Source organism: Perca flavescens, chromosome 11, assembly GCF_004354835.1.
Source record: "Perca flavescens isolate YP-PL-M2 chromosome 11, PFLA_1.0, whole genome shotgun sequence".
Classification (NCBI taxonomy): domain Eukaryota; kingdom Metazoa; phylum Chordata; class Actinopteri; order Perciformes; family Percidae; genus Perca; species Perca flavescens.
Window position 1 is genome coordinate 2,344,482 of NC_041341.1, and position 12,384 is coordinate 2,356,865.

Sequence of the window (12,384 nt, forward strand, 5' to 3'; positions counted from 1 at the left end):
CCCATGAGCACCCACGGAGGAAAAACATAAATCGGCGCCTGTGCCGTCAGGGTTTTTCGGGTTATAGAAATGTAGATTTTTAATGAAAAACACAGCAAACACAAACGTGTTCTGGCTTCCCCTTTCGGTCTTCACCGCATCCCTCTTTCACACAAACACACAGCGAATGCTCTCACCTCTTGCTTGTACAAGTTTGTCAGTACGTAGTCAGGGACACAGAAACTTTTATCCATACCACGGTACAGGTTAAAACACAGAGGTTATCGTGCCTTTGCCATTGCTGTATTCGCTCTGCTTCTGACTTGTCAGTTTTCAAGTCACTCTTGAAAACACACTTCTATTCAATTGCTTTTAATAGTGTTTAATTTGTTCTTAAATTTTTCTTGTTTTGTCTGCCGTGTGATATTCTATTGCTCTGTAAAGCACATTGGTCAGCTTGTCTGTATAAATAGTGCTGTATAAATAAACTTTGACTTGACTTGATGAAGTGTGAAGTGGTGAAGTGGGAACCATTCGAGACCTGCACTGAACCTGATTATAAAATACAAAACAAAAAGTAGATTTAGACCACGAAGCTGATCTCACCTCTTACTTGTACAAGTTTGAAATGATTTTTTTTTTAAAGTGGGACCATTTGAGAAGGAAAAACCTGGACTTGAACCTGATTATAAAAAAAGTAGATTTATGCATGTCAGCGTGCGATTGCAAACACTTCCCCTCTTTCACACAAAAAAAACACACACACACACACACACACGGCAATAAAACAACCTTTCAGGAAACACCCGGCCCTTGGTTACCTGTGAGGTGAGGTGAGGCGAGGATGGATGTCTGCGTGTGGAGGATTATATTTCGTCTCTTTGTCGTCCTCAGCTGGTCCGTCCGTCCGTCTGGCTGCTCGCGGCTCGACAGGCAGGGCACTGAGTCGCCACCGAAAGCAGGGTGACGACGCGTGGATTCAAATCTGCGGAAGGAAGGAAGTGACACGCAGACACTTCAGAAAGAGGAATGAGAGGCATTTTGTCTTTATATGGCAATGCACGCTGGCTGTGAGGTGAGGTGACCCCGCACCGCCGAGGTTAATCCAGCATATCGGTAGTAAATATATTGTTTTTAATGTACACGACATTGATTGTCTATAGGTCTGTAGGTGAGGTAGCCATCCACAGATACAGATACAGCCTAAGGATTTACTGTGCCGCATTTTAACATTAAAACAGGATGTATAAATATGAAATACGCCAAAAAAAAATTTAATTTTGAAAGCTTAGTAACATATGCACCATTAACAAGGTATGTGTCAACTCTGTATTTAAAGGGGTGATTGAATGATTATATATAGGGTATTTCACACTGTTCCTTAAGGTCTCCTAATAGGGTATGTAACATTGGTTGGGCTGAAAATGGCCCCAGTGCTGTTCAATAGGTCCTAAACTACCCCTGTGAATATGGCCCTATTTGGAACAAGAGGTTTTCTTCCAAATATGGTATGCTCATGAATATTTAGATGAGCTGCGCGCTGATTGGTTGAGCGAACCACAAACACACACATTAGAGACGAGACAGCAGGTCTCATATTTCACACACTGCAGTAGTTATGAGATAAGATAAGATATACTTTATTGTCCCCGAAGGGAAATTTGATTTGGAAAAGACAACACAAAAAACAAGTATCTCTCAACACATACTGTCATGCAACACAAACATGCTTTCATATAAATATAGTGAGCACAGTAACTCCTCCTTTCACTGGCACTTCCCTTTAAACAACCCCGTCGGCTGTATTCTCCGCAATAAGTGTGGCACAGCCCCTGCACAGTACGATATTGCACAGCTAACATATTGCCCAACCCCAATGGCCTACATATTGCTGAAATTACACAATGTACACAATGTACTGATGTATTGCACAACCCCAATAGCCTAAGTATCGCACAAATTACACAATGCACTGACAATGCCCAACCTCAATAAACTACGTATTGGACAAATGACATAACGCACAACCAAATAGCCTACGTATTGCACAACTAACATATTGCACAATCCCCAATAGCCAAACGTATTGCACAATGACATAATGCACAACCCAAAATAGCCTACGTATTGCACAATGACATAATGCACAACCCAAAATAGCCTACGTATTGCACAATGACATAATGCACAACCCAAAATAGCCTACGTATTGCACAATGACATAATGCACAACCCAAAATAGCCTACGTATTGCACAATGACATAATGCACAACTCAAAATAGCCTATGTATTGCAAAACTAACACATTGAACAACCACAGTAGCCTATATATTGCACAATGACATAATGCACAACCCAAAATAGCCTACGTATTGCACAATGACATAATGCACAACCCAAAATAGCCTACGTATTCCACAACTAACATATTGAACAACCCCAATAGCCTAACGTATAGCACAATGACATAATGCACAACCCAAAATAGCCTACGTATTGCACAACTAACATATTGCACAACTCCATTAGCCTATGTATTGCAAAAATGACATAATGGACACCCCAATAGCCCACATATTACACAAATGACACATTTCCACATAGCCCATGCAGTACACTACTTATCACACGACAACATAGGACACAACCCAACCAGCCTACATGTTAGTGTTAAGAAGCTTAATGGACATATAGGCACAGATGAGTGTTAATATGGGTTCAGCCTGCATCTAGGGACCCTGAATCTTCCACCAGAAGGTAAAAGCTGAAATTCAGGGTGAAGTATGTGAGTCGGATCGGAAACTATTTTCTGTGGTATGAATACAATGAATATACACACGCATAATGTATTTATGTTAAATCAATATATATAGGCTACTAATGGCAACATATATATATATATATATATATATATATATATATATATATATATATATATATATATATGCTTTTATAATATGAATATTACTAAAAATATTATTTATGTATTATTGTGTATATCTACGGTTGATTCCCCTAACGGATGTTGTTGTTTGTTGTTTTTAGCCAATCAGGAGCAGGTGTTGAGTTTGGGAAGAGCCGATTGGTTGGATGTCTGTCAGATAAGAGTTGACTGTTGCTATGACCGTTACTAAGGAAACCAAACACCGAAAAGAAAAGAAGAAGTCTCCGCGGTAAGCATATTATTGTTATTTTATTGTCTTTTTAAAGTACTTTTATTTGATTTTAAACTAGCTGGAAGAAGTATTCAGATCCTTTACTTCAGTAAAGGTACTAATACCACACTGTTAAAATACTCTGTTACAGTAAAAGTCTGTAAGTATCATCAGGAAAATGTAGTTAGAGTAGTTAAAGTAAATAAGAATCCTCCAATGGTAGAAAGTGGAAAGGATCCACACACACACACACACATTTATATATATATACACACACACACACACACACACACACACACACACACACACATATATTTATATATATATACACACACACACACACACACACACACACACACATTTATATATATATATACACACACACACACACACACACACACACACACATTTATATATATATACACACACACACACACACACACACACACATTTATATATATATACACACACACACACAGACATACACACATAGAGACACACACACACACACACACATTTATATATATATACAAACACACACACACACAGACATACACACATAGAGACACACACACACGCACACACACACACACATTTATATATATACACACACAAACACACACACACACACATACACACATAGAGACACACACACACACACACACACACACACACACACACATTTATTTATATATATATATATACACACACACACACACACACACACACACAGAGAGACACAAACACACACAGACATGTATACACACACAGACACACACACATTAAATACACAACTGTTTTGAGAGATTGAGTGTGTGTGTCTGTGTGCAGTAATCTTAATGTGTAAAGTTACTAGTAACTAAAGTAACTAAAGCTGTAACAGATGAATGTAGCGGAGTAACTAAAGTAACTAGTAGCTAAAGCTGTAACAGATGAATGTAGCGGAGTAACTAAAGTAACTAGTAACTAAAGTAACTAGTAACTAAAGCTGTAACAGATGAATGTAGAGGAGTAACGAAAGTAACTAGTAACTAAAGCTGGAAGATATGAATGTAGGAGTAACTAAAGTAACTAGTAACTAAAGCTGGAACAGATGAATGTAGGAGTAACTAAAGTAACTAGTAACTAAAGCTGTAACAGATGAATGTAGTGGAGTAACTAAAGTAACTAGTAACTAAAGCTGTAACAGATGAATGTAGCGGAGTAACTAAAGTAACTAGTAACTAAAGCTGTAACAGATGAATGTAGTGGAGTAACTAAAGTAACTAGTAACTAAAGCTGTAACAGATGAATGTAGTGGAGTAACTAAAGTATCTAGTAACTAAAGCTGTAACAGATGAATGTAGAGGAGTAACTAAAGTAACTAGTAACTAAAGCTGGAACAGATGAATGTAGTGGAGTAACTAAAGTAACTAGTAACTAAAGCTGTAACAGATGAATGTAGTGGAGTAACTAAAGTAACTAGTAACTAAAGCTGGAACAGATGAATGTAGTGGAGTAACTAAAGTAACTAGTAACTAAAGCTGGAACAGATGAATGCAGTGGAGTAACTAAAGTAACTAGTAACTAAAGCTGGAACAGATTAATGTAGCGGAGTAACTAAAGTAACTAGTAACTAAAGCTGGAACAGATGAATGTAGTGGAGTAACTAAAGTAACTAGTAACTAAAGCTGTAACAGATGAATGCAGTGGAGTAACTAAAGTAACTAGTAACTAAAGCTGGAACAGATTAATGTAGCGGAGTAACTAAAGTAACTAGTAACTAAAGCTGGAACAGATGAATGTAGTGGAGTAACTAAAGTAACTAGTAACTAAAGCTGTAACAGATGAATGTAGTGGAGTAACTAAAGTAACTAGTAACTAAAGCTGGAACAGATGAATGTAGTGGAGTAACTAAAGTAACTGGTAACTAAAGCTGTAACAGATGAATGCAGTGGAGTAACTAAAGTAACTAGTAACTAAAGCTGGAACAGATGAATGTAATGGAGTAACTAAAGTAACTAGTGACTAAGGCTGTAACAGATGAATGTAGAGGAGTAACTAAAGTAACTAGTAACTAAAGCTGTAACAGATGAATGTAGTGGAGTAACTAAAGTAACTAGTAACTAAAGCTGGAACAGATGAATGTAGAGGAGTAACTAAAGTAACTAGTAACTAAAGCTGTAACAGATGAATGTAGCGGAGTAACTAAAGTAACTAGTAACTAAAGCTGGAACAGATGAATGTAATGGAATAACTAAAGTAACTAGTAACTAAAGCTGTAACAGATGAATGTGCGGAATAACTAAAGTAACTAGTAACTAAAGCTGGAACAGATGAATGTAATGGAGTAACTAAAGTAACTAGTAACTAAAGCTGGAACAGATGAATGTAGCGGAGTAACTAAAGTAACTAGTAACTAAAGCTGTAACAGATGAATGTAGTGGATTAACTAAAGTAACTAGTAACTAAAGCTGTAACAGATGAATGTAGCGGAGTAACTAAAGTAACTAGTAACTAAAGCTGGAACAGATGAATGTAGCAGAGTAACTAAAGTAACTTGTAACTAAAGCTGTAACAGATGAATGTAGCGGAATAACTAAAGTAACTAGTAACTAAAGCTGGAACAGATGAATGTAGCGGAGTAACTAAAGTAACTAGTAACTAAAGCTGGAACAGATGAATGTAGCGGAGTAACTAAAGTAACTAGTAACTAAAGCTGGAACAGATGAATGTAGCGGAGTAACTAAAGTAACTAGTAACTAAAGTAACTAGTAACTAAAGCTGGAACAGATGAATGTAATGGAGTAACTAAACTAACTAGTAACTAAGGCTGTAACAGATGAATGTAGGAGTAACTAAAGTAACTAGTAACTAAAGCTGTAACAGATGAATGTGCGGAATAACTAAAGTAACTAGTAACTAAAGCTGGAACAGATGAATGTAATGGAGTAACTAAAGTAACTAGTAACTAAAGCTGGAACAGATGAATGTAGCGGAGTAACTAAAGTAACTAGTAACTAAAGCTGTAACAGATGAATGTAGGAGTAACTAAAGTAACTAGTAACTAAAGCTGGAACAAATGAATGTAGCGGAGTAACTAAAGTAACTAGTAACTAAAGCTGGAACAGATGAATGTAGCGGAGTAACTAAAGTAACTAAAGTAACTAAAGCTGTAACAGATGAATGTAGCGGAGTAACTAAAGTAACTAGTAACTAAAGCTGGAACAGATGAATGTAGCGGAGTAACTAAAGTAACTAAAGTAACTAAAGCTGTAACAGATGAATGTAGCGGAGTAACTAAAGTAACTAGTAACTAAAGCTGTAACAGATGAATGTAGCGGAGTAACTAAAGTAACTAGTAACTAAAGCTGGAACAGATGAATGTAGCGGAGTAACTAAAGTAACTAGTAACTAAAGCTGTAACAAATGAATGTAGTGGAGTAACTAAAGTAACTAGTAACTAAAGCTGGAACAGATGAATGTAGCGGAGTAACTAAAGTAACTAGTAACTAAAGCTGTAACAGATGAATGTAGCGGAGTAACTAAAGTAACTAGTAACTAAAGCTGGAACAGATGAATGTAGCGGAGTAACTAAAGTAACTAGTAACTAAAGCTGGAACAGATGAATGTAGCGGAGTAGAAGTAGAAAGCGGCATGGACTCAAGTAAAGTACCTCAACATTTAGTACTTAAAGTACAGTACTGGAGTAAATGTACTTAGTTACATGTTGTTAACACTCAGCAGAAACCTTCACACCATGTCTTCGGACCACATCTGGCTTCTTCGGAGGCCGCTGCCCCCCAAAAGGATCTCTCCCGTCGGTAAACCCCGTCCTGCTCCCAGACCTTCAGGTGAACTCACTTCTGATTATATAGACCTTAGTGGTCCCCTAATACTGTATCTGAAGTCTCTTTTATATAGACCTTAGTGGTCCCTAATACTGTATCTGAAGTCTCTTTTATATAGACCTTAGTGGTCCCCCTAATACTGTATCTGAAGTCTCTTTTATATAGACCTTAGTGGTCCCCCTAATACTGTATCTGAAGTCTCTTTTATATAGACCTTAGTGGTCCTCTAATACTGTATCTGAAGTCTCTTTTATATAGACCTTAGTGGTCCCCTTTGTATCTGAAGTCTCTTTTATATAGACCTTAGTGGTCCCCTAATACTGTATCTGAAGTCTCTTTTATATAGACCTTAGTGGTCCCCTAATACTGTATCTGAAGTCTCTTTTATATAGACCTTAGTGGTCCCCTAATACTGTATCTGAAGTCTCTTTTATATAGACCTTAGTGGTCCCCTAATACTGTATCTGAAGTCTCTTTTATATAGACCTTAATGGTCCCCTAATACTGTATCTGAAGTCTCTTTTATATAGACCTTAGTGGTCCCTAATACTGTATCTGAAGTCTCTTTTATATAGACCTTAGTGGTCCCCTAATACTGTATCTGAAGTCTCTTTTATATAGACCTTAGTGGTCCCCTAATACTGTATCTGGTCTCTTTTATATAGACCTTAGTGGTCCCCTAACTGTATCTGAAGTTTTTTATATAGACCTTAGTGGTCCCTAATACTGTATCTGAAGTCTCTTTTATATAGACCTTAGTGGTCCCCTAATACTGTATCTGAAGTCTCTTTTATATAGACCTTAGTGGTCCCCTAATACTGTATCTGAAGTCTCTTTTATATAGACCTTAGTGGTCCCCTAATACTGTATCTGAAGTCTCTTTTATATAGACCTTAGTGGTCCCCTAATACTGTATCTGAAGTCTCTTTTATATAGACCTTAGTGGTCCCCTAATACTGTATCTGAAGTCTCTTTTATATAGACCTTAGTGGTCCCTAATACTGTATCTGAAGTCTCTTTTATATAGACCTTAGTGGTCCCTAATACTGTATCTGAAGTCTCTTTTATATAGACCTTAGTGGTCCCCTAATACTGTATCTGAAGTCTCTTTTATATAGACCTTAGTGGTCCAGGGTTGACTAAATATGGTTCCAACTGAAGTACATCCCAGCAGGTATCAGGTGTAACTCTTCTCCTCGGCAGGTGTAAAGATGACATCACTGCCTCTGGATCAGGGTCTCGCAGGTGTGGTGGGGTCCAGCAAACAGGACCCTGACCCCCCCGCGCCCAGGGCAGCCCCCCCCCCTCTGCAGCCCCCGCCCCCTCTGACAGACACCATCACTGAGGGGTTCCCCTGGAAACGGCTCCGCCTCCGCCCCAACAACCCCCTGCTGACCCTCCTTCAGACAGGTGAGACTACTGAAAGGTCTGTAAGAGACAGACAGGCAGACAGACAGGCTGGCAGGCAGGTAGACAGTTAGACAGGCAGGCAGGCAGGTAGACAGGTAGACAGGCAGGCAGACAGACAGAGAGTCAGACAGGTAGACAGGCAGGCAGACAGACAGAGAGTCAGACAGGCAGGCAGACAGGTAGACAGGCAGGCAGGCAGGCAGGCAGGCAGGCAGGCAGGCAGGCAGGCAGGCAGGCAGACAGACAGAGAGACAGGCAGGCAGACAGGCTGGCAGGCAGGTAGACAGGTAGACAGGCAGGCAGACAGGCAGGTAGACAGGCAGGCAGATAGTCAGACAGGCAGGCAGACAGACAGAGAGTCAGACAGGCAGGCAGGCAGGCAGGCAGGCAGGCAAGCAGACAGGCAGGCAGGCAAGCAGACAGGCAGGCAGACAGGCAGGCAGGCAGGCAGGCAGACAGACAGAGAGACAGGCAGGCAGACAGGCTGGCAGGCAGGTAGACAGGTAGACAGGCAGGCAGACAGGCAGGCAGGCAAGCAGACAGGCAGGCAGGCAAGCAGACAGGCAGGCAGACAGGCAGGCAGGCAGGCAGGCAGGCAGGCAGACAGACAGAGAGACAGGCAGGCAGACAGGCTGGCAGGCAGGTAGACAGGTAGACAGGCAGGCAGACAGGCAGGCAGGCAGGTAGACAGGCAGGCAGGCAAGCAGACAGGCAGGTAGACAGGCAGGCAGAGAGTCAGACAGGCAGGCAGGCAGACAGAGAGTCAGACAGGCAGAGGCAGGCAGGCAAGCAGACAGGCAGGCAGACAGGCAGACAGACAGACAGACAGACAGACAGAGAGAGTCAGACAGGCAGGCAGACAGACAGACAGACAGACAGACAGACAGACAGACAGACAGACAGACAGACAGACAGACAGACAGGCAGACAGGCAGGCAGACAGGCAGATAGACAGACAGGCAGTAGTCACATCCCAAACTGAAGATGTCACTTTGGTGATGATGGTGCAGTGGATATGACACGTGCCTTTGGTGTGGGAGACCCAGGTTTGATTCCAACTGCGACCCATCACCCAATGTGTCCCTGAGCAAGGCACTCAACCCCTAGTTGCTCCAGAGGCGTGTTAACCTCTGACATATACAGTATAACAATTAGTAAGTTGCTTTGGATAAAAGTAACTATGTAACTTTCACCTGTGTTTTGGCAGATAAGCGGTTCCTCGCCCCTCCACCCACTTTCTGCCTCAGTGACTTCCTCCAGAGCGGTGACGACCCCCCCCACCCTCAACCGGAGCCCACAGACTGACGTCTACAGCAGTGACGACCCCCCCCCCACCCATTTTTTGTGACGTTTTTGCCACTTTTGCTGAATTTTTTTGTAATTTTTTCTGACGTTTTTGTCACTTTTGCTGAATTTTTTTCTCTGACGTTTTTGCCACTTTTGCTGAATTTTTGGTATTTTTTTCTGAATTTTTCTGAATTGTTTTGACATTTCTGTCACTTTTTCTGATTTTTTGTAATTTCTTTTGACTTTTTTGCCACTGTTGCCAAAAAAAATTCCGACGTTTTTGGGCACTTTTTTTCTACAACGGCTGAGGAACTTTCTCCTGACTTCTTTAGGACTTTATGTTGACCAAACTGTAAGTGAGAAGACTATATGACACGTGCAATAATACAGTCAAATATGTTTTACTTTTTCGATTAAATAAAAGCCTATCAATAAACTCTACATGTCTGGCCCTTGATGTGATTCTTAGTTTCCAGTGTGGCCTTCTGGGAAGTTGAGTTTGACTCAACTTAGCAAGTCTTAGCTGATATCCCCCCATCTATTGCGCGTATGTCACACGGTAAATTATTTTCTTTAACTTTAAACCGTTTTAAATGTAACAATGTCCATACATTTCAGTAAATGCGAATTAAAAAACAGATGATTAGTGTGCTCATAATACCTGGTGTGAGTTATTATCCTGATTGCTCTTTATTTTTTCCAATATGCAAATATTTTGTAAGTTGCTTTTGTAGGTATTTCCCCAAATACTTCCACACAATATCACCTATATGGTAAAATTAGAGTGCAGTACAGAGTATGTAGTGTATTTTGCTTCAGTATGTATCTAGTTTTGCTCATATATTGTATATATCTGGGATTGTGCATCTTATTGTTTTCTTGGACATGTTTTTATGTGGATGAATAAAGTTTTATTTTAATTATTTTTACATCACAAATTATAAAAAAGGTTAAGAAAATACAAAATAAATATATTTTTAAATTTTATATTATTTTTTTAATGTAACGTGCTGTAAACATAAATACATATTTTATTGTATTTCTATGTTTATAAATCGTCACGCGTCGATGACGTGTTGGTAAACAAAGCGCTGAGCCAATCAGAGAGGGGCAGCTGGGTCCGCTGACAGCAGCTTCCGGGTCGAGAGTGTGACGTCTTGTTGTGTTTTCAAGATGGCAGGACACGAACACCATCACCACTTCTCTCCGTGTTTCTGCGACTTAATGAGGTAAACCTCTTCCTCTCGGCTGATCAAATGTTATCAAAATAATCAGAAATAAACTCGTAAACGCGAGTGTGCAGCTAGCTTTAGCCTCAGCTAGCAGCTAAGCGGCTAATCTGAACGTAAAACTAACTAGTTACGGATGTGGTGTTTCGGTAAAGTTCGGTGTTTTCCGGCGATCACACCCCTCTGTGTCCCCCTATCCCCGGGTTGTTCGGGTCCCTGTGTGTACCTGAGCCTGGCCCTGACCCTCGGCTTGCTGCTGCTCGTGCTGGGGGTCCGTGTGTGGCTCCAGGGCCGCCGTAGGGCCCGCCGGGCTCGGGATGGCGGCCCCGCGGTGGCCTTCTTCCACCCGTACTGCAACGCTGGAGGAGGCGTGGAGCGCGTCCTCTGGTGCTCGCTGAGGACTCTCATGCACCGGTACAAAGGCTCCAGCTGTCTGTCTGTCTGTCTGTCTCGTCTCTCTCTCTGTCTCTCTGTCTGTCTGTCTTAATAACAGTTTAGTGTGTGTGTGTGTGTGTGAGAGACAGAGACTTGTAGTCCGTTATATTGTCGGCTAGTTTACTTTAGAATCAAACATCAAATTTTATAAACTACATGTGTTCTGTGTGCAGTAATCTGAATGTGTAAAGTAACTAGTAACTAAAGTAACTAGTAACTAAAGCTGGAACAGATGAATGTAGCGGAGTAACTAAAGTAACTAGTAACTAAAGCTGTAACAGATGAATGTAGCGGAGTAACTAAAGTAACTAGTAACTAAAGTAACTAGTAACTAAAGCTGGAACAGATGAATGTAGTGGAGTAACTAAATTAACTAGTAACTAAAGCTGTAACAGATTAATGTAGTGGAGTAACTAAAGTAACTAGTAACTAAAGCTGTAACAGCTGAATGTAGCGGAGTAACTAAAGTAACTAGTAACTAAAGCTGTAACAGCTGAATGTAGCGGAGTAACTAAAGTAACTAGTAACTAAAGCTGTAACAGATGAATGTAGTGGAGTAACTAAAGTAACTAGTAACTAAAGCTGTAACAGCTGAATGTAGCGGAGTAACTAAAGTAACTAGTAACTAAAGCTGTAACAGATGAATGTAGCGGAGTAACTAAAGTATCTAGTAACTAAAGCTGGAACAGATGAATGTAGCGGAGTAACTAAAGTAACTAGTAACTAAAGTAACTAGTAACTAAAGCTGGAACGGATGAATTTAGGGGAGTAACTAAAGTAACTAGTAACTAAAGCTGGAACGGATGAATTTAGGGGAGTAACTAAAGTATCTAGTAACTAAAGCTGGAACAGATGAATGTAGCGGAGTAACTAAAGTAACTAGTAACTAAAGTAACTAGTAACTAAAGCTGGAACGGATGAATTTAGGGGAGTAACTAAAGTAACTAGTAACTAAAGCTGGAACGGATGAATTTAGGGGAGTAACTAAAGAGTAGGATAGTGTAGTGACAGCTTTTTTTCAATTCACTTCAACTTTATTTATAGTATCAAATCATAAC

The 12,384-nt window shown here is 40.2% G+C and overlaps 1 protein-coding gene across 1 annotated transcript in view; it reads right to left on the reverse strand.

Moving 5' to 3' along the window:
• Positions 1–11,306, reverse strand: part of lcp1 (lymphocyte cytosolic protein 1 (L-plastin)) — a 49,759-nt gene extending 38,453 nt beyond the window's left edge. Inside the window, exons 1-2 of the mRNA XM_028590372.1 lie at positions 11,118–11,306; positions 801–964 (exon numbers count right to left, since the gene is read on the reverse strand). The gene's annotated coding sequence lies outside the window, so the exon portion shown is untranslated. The remainder of the gene's footprint in view (positions 1–800; positions 965–11,117) is intronic.
• Positions 11,307–12,384: the final 1,078 nt, after the last annotated feature.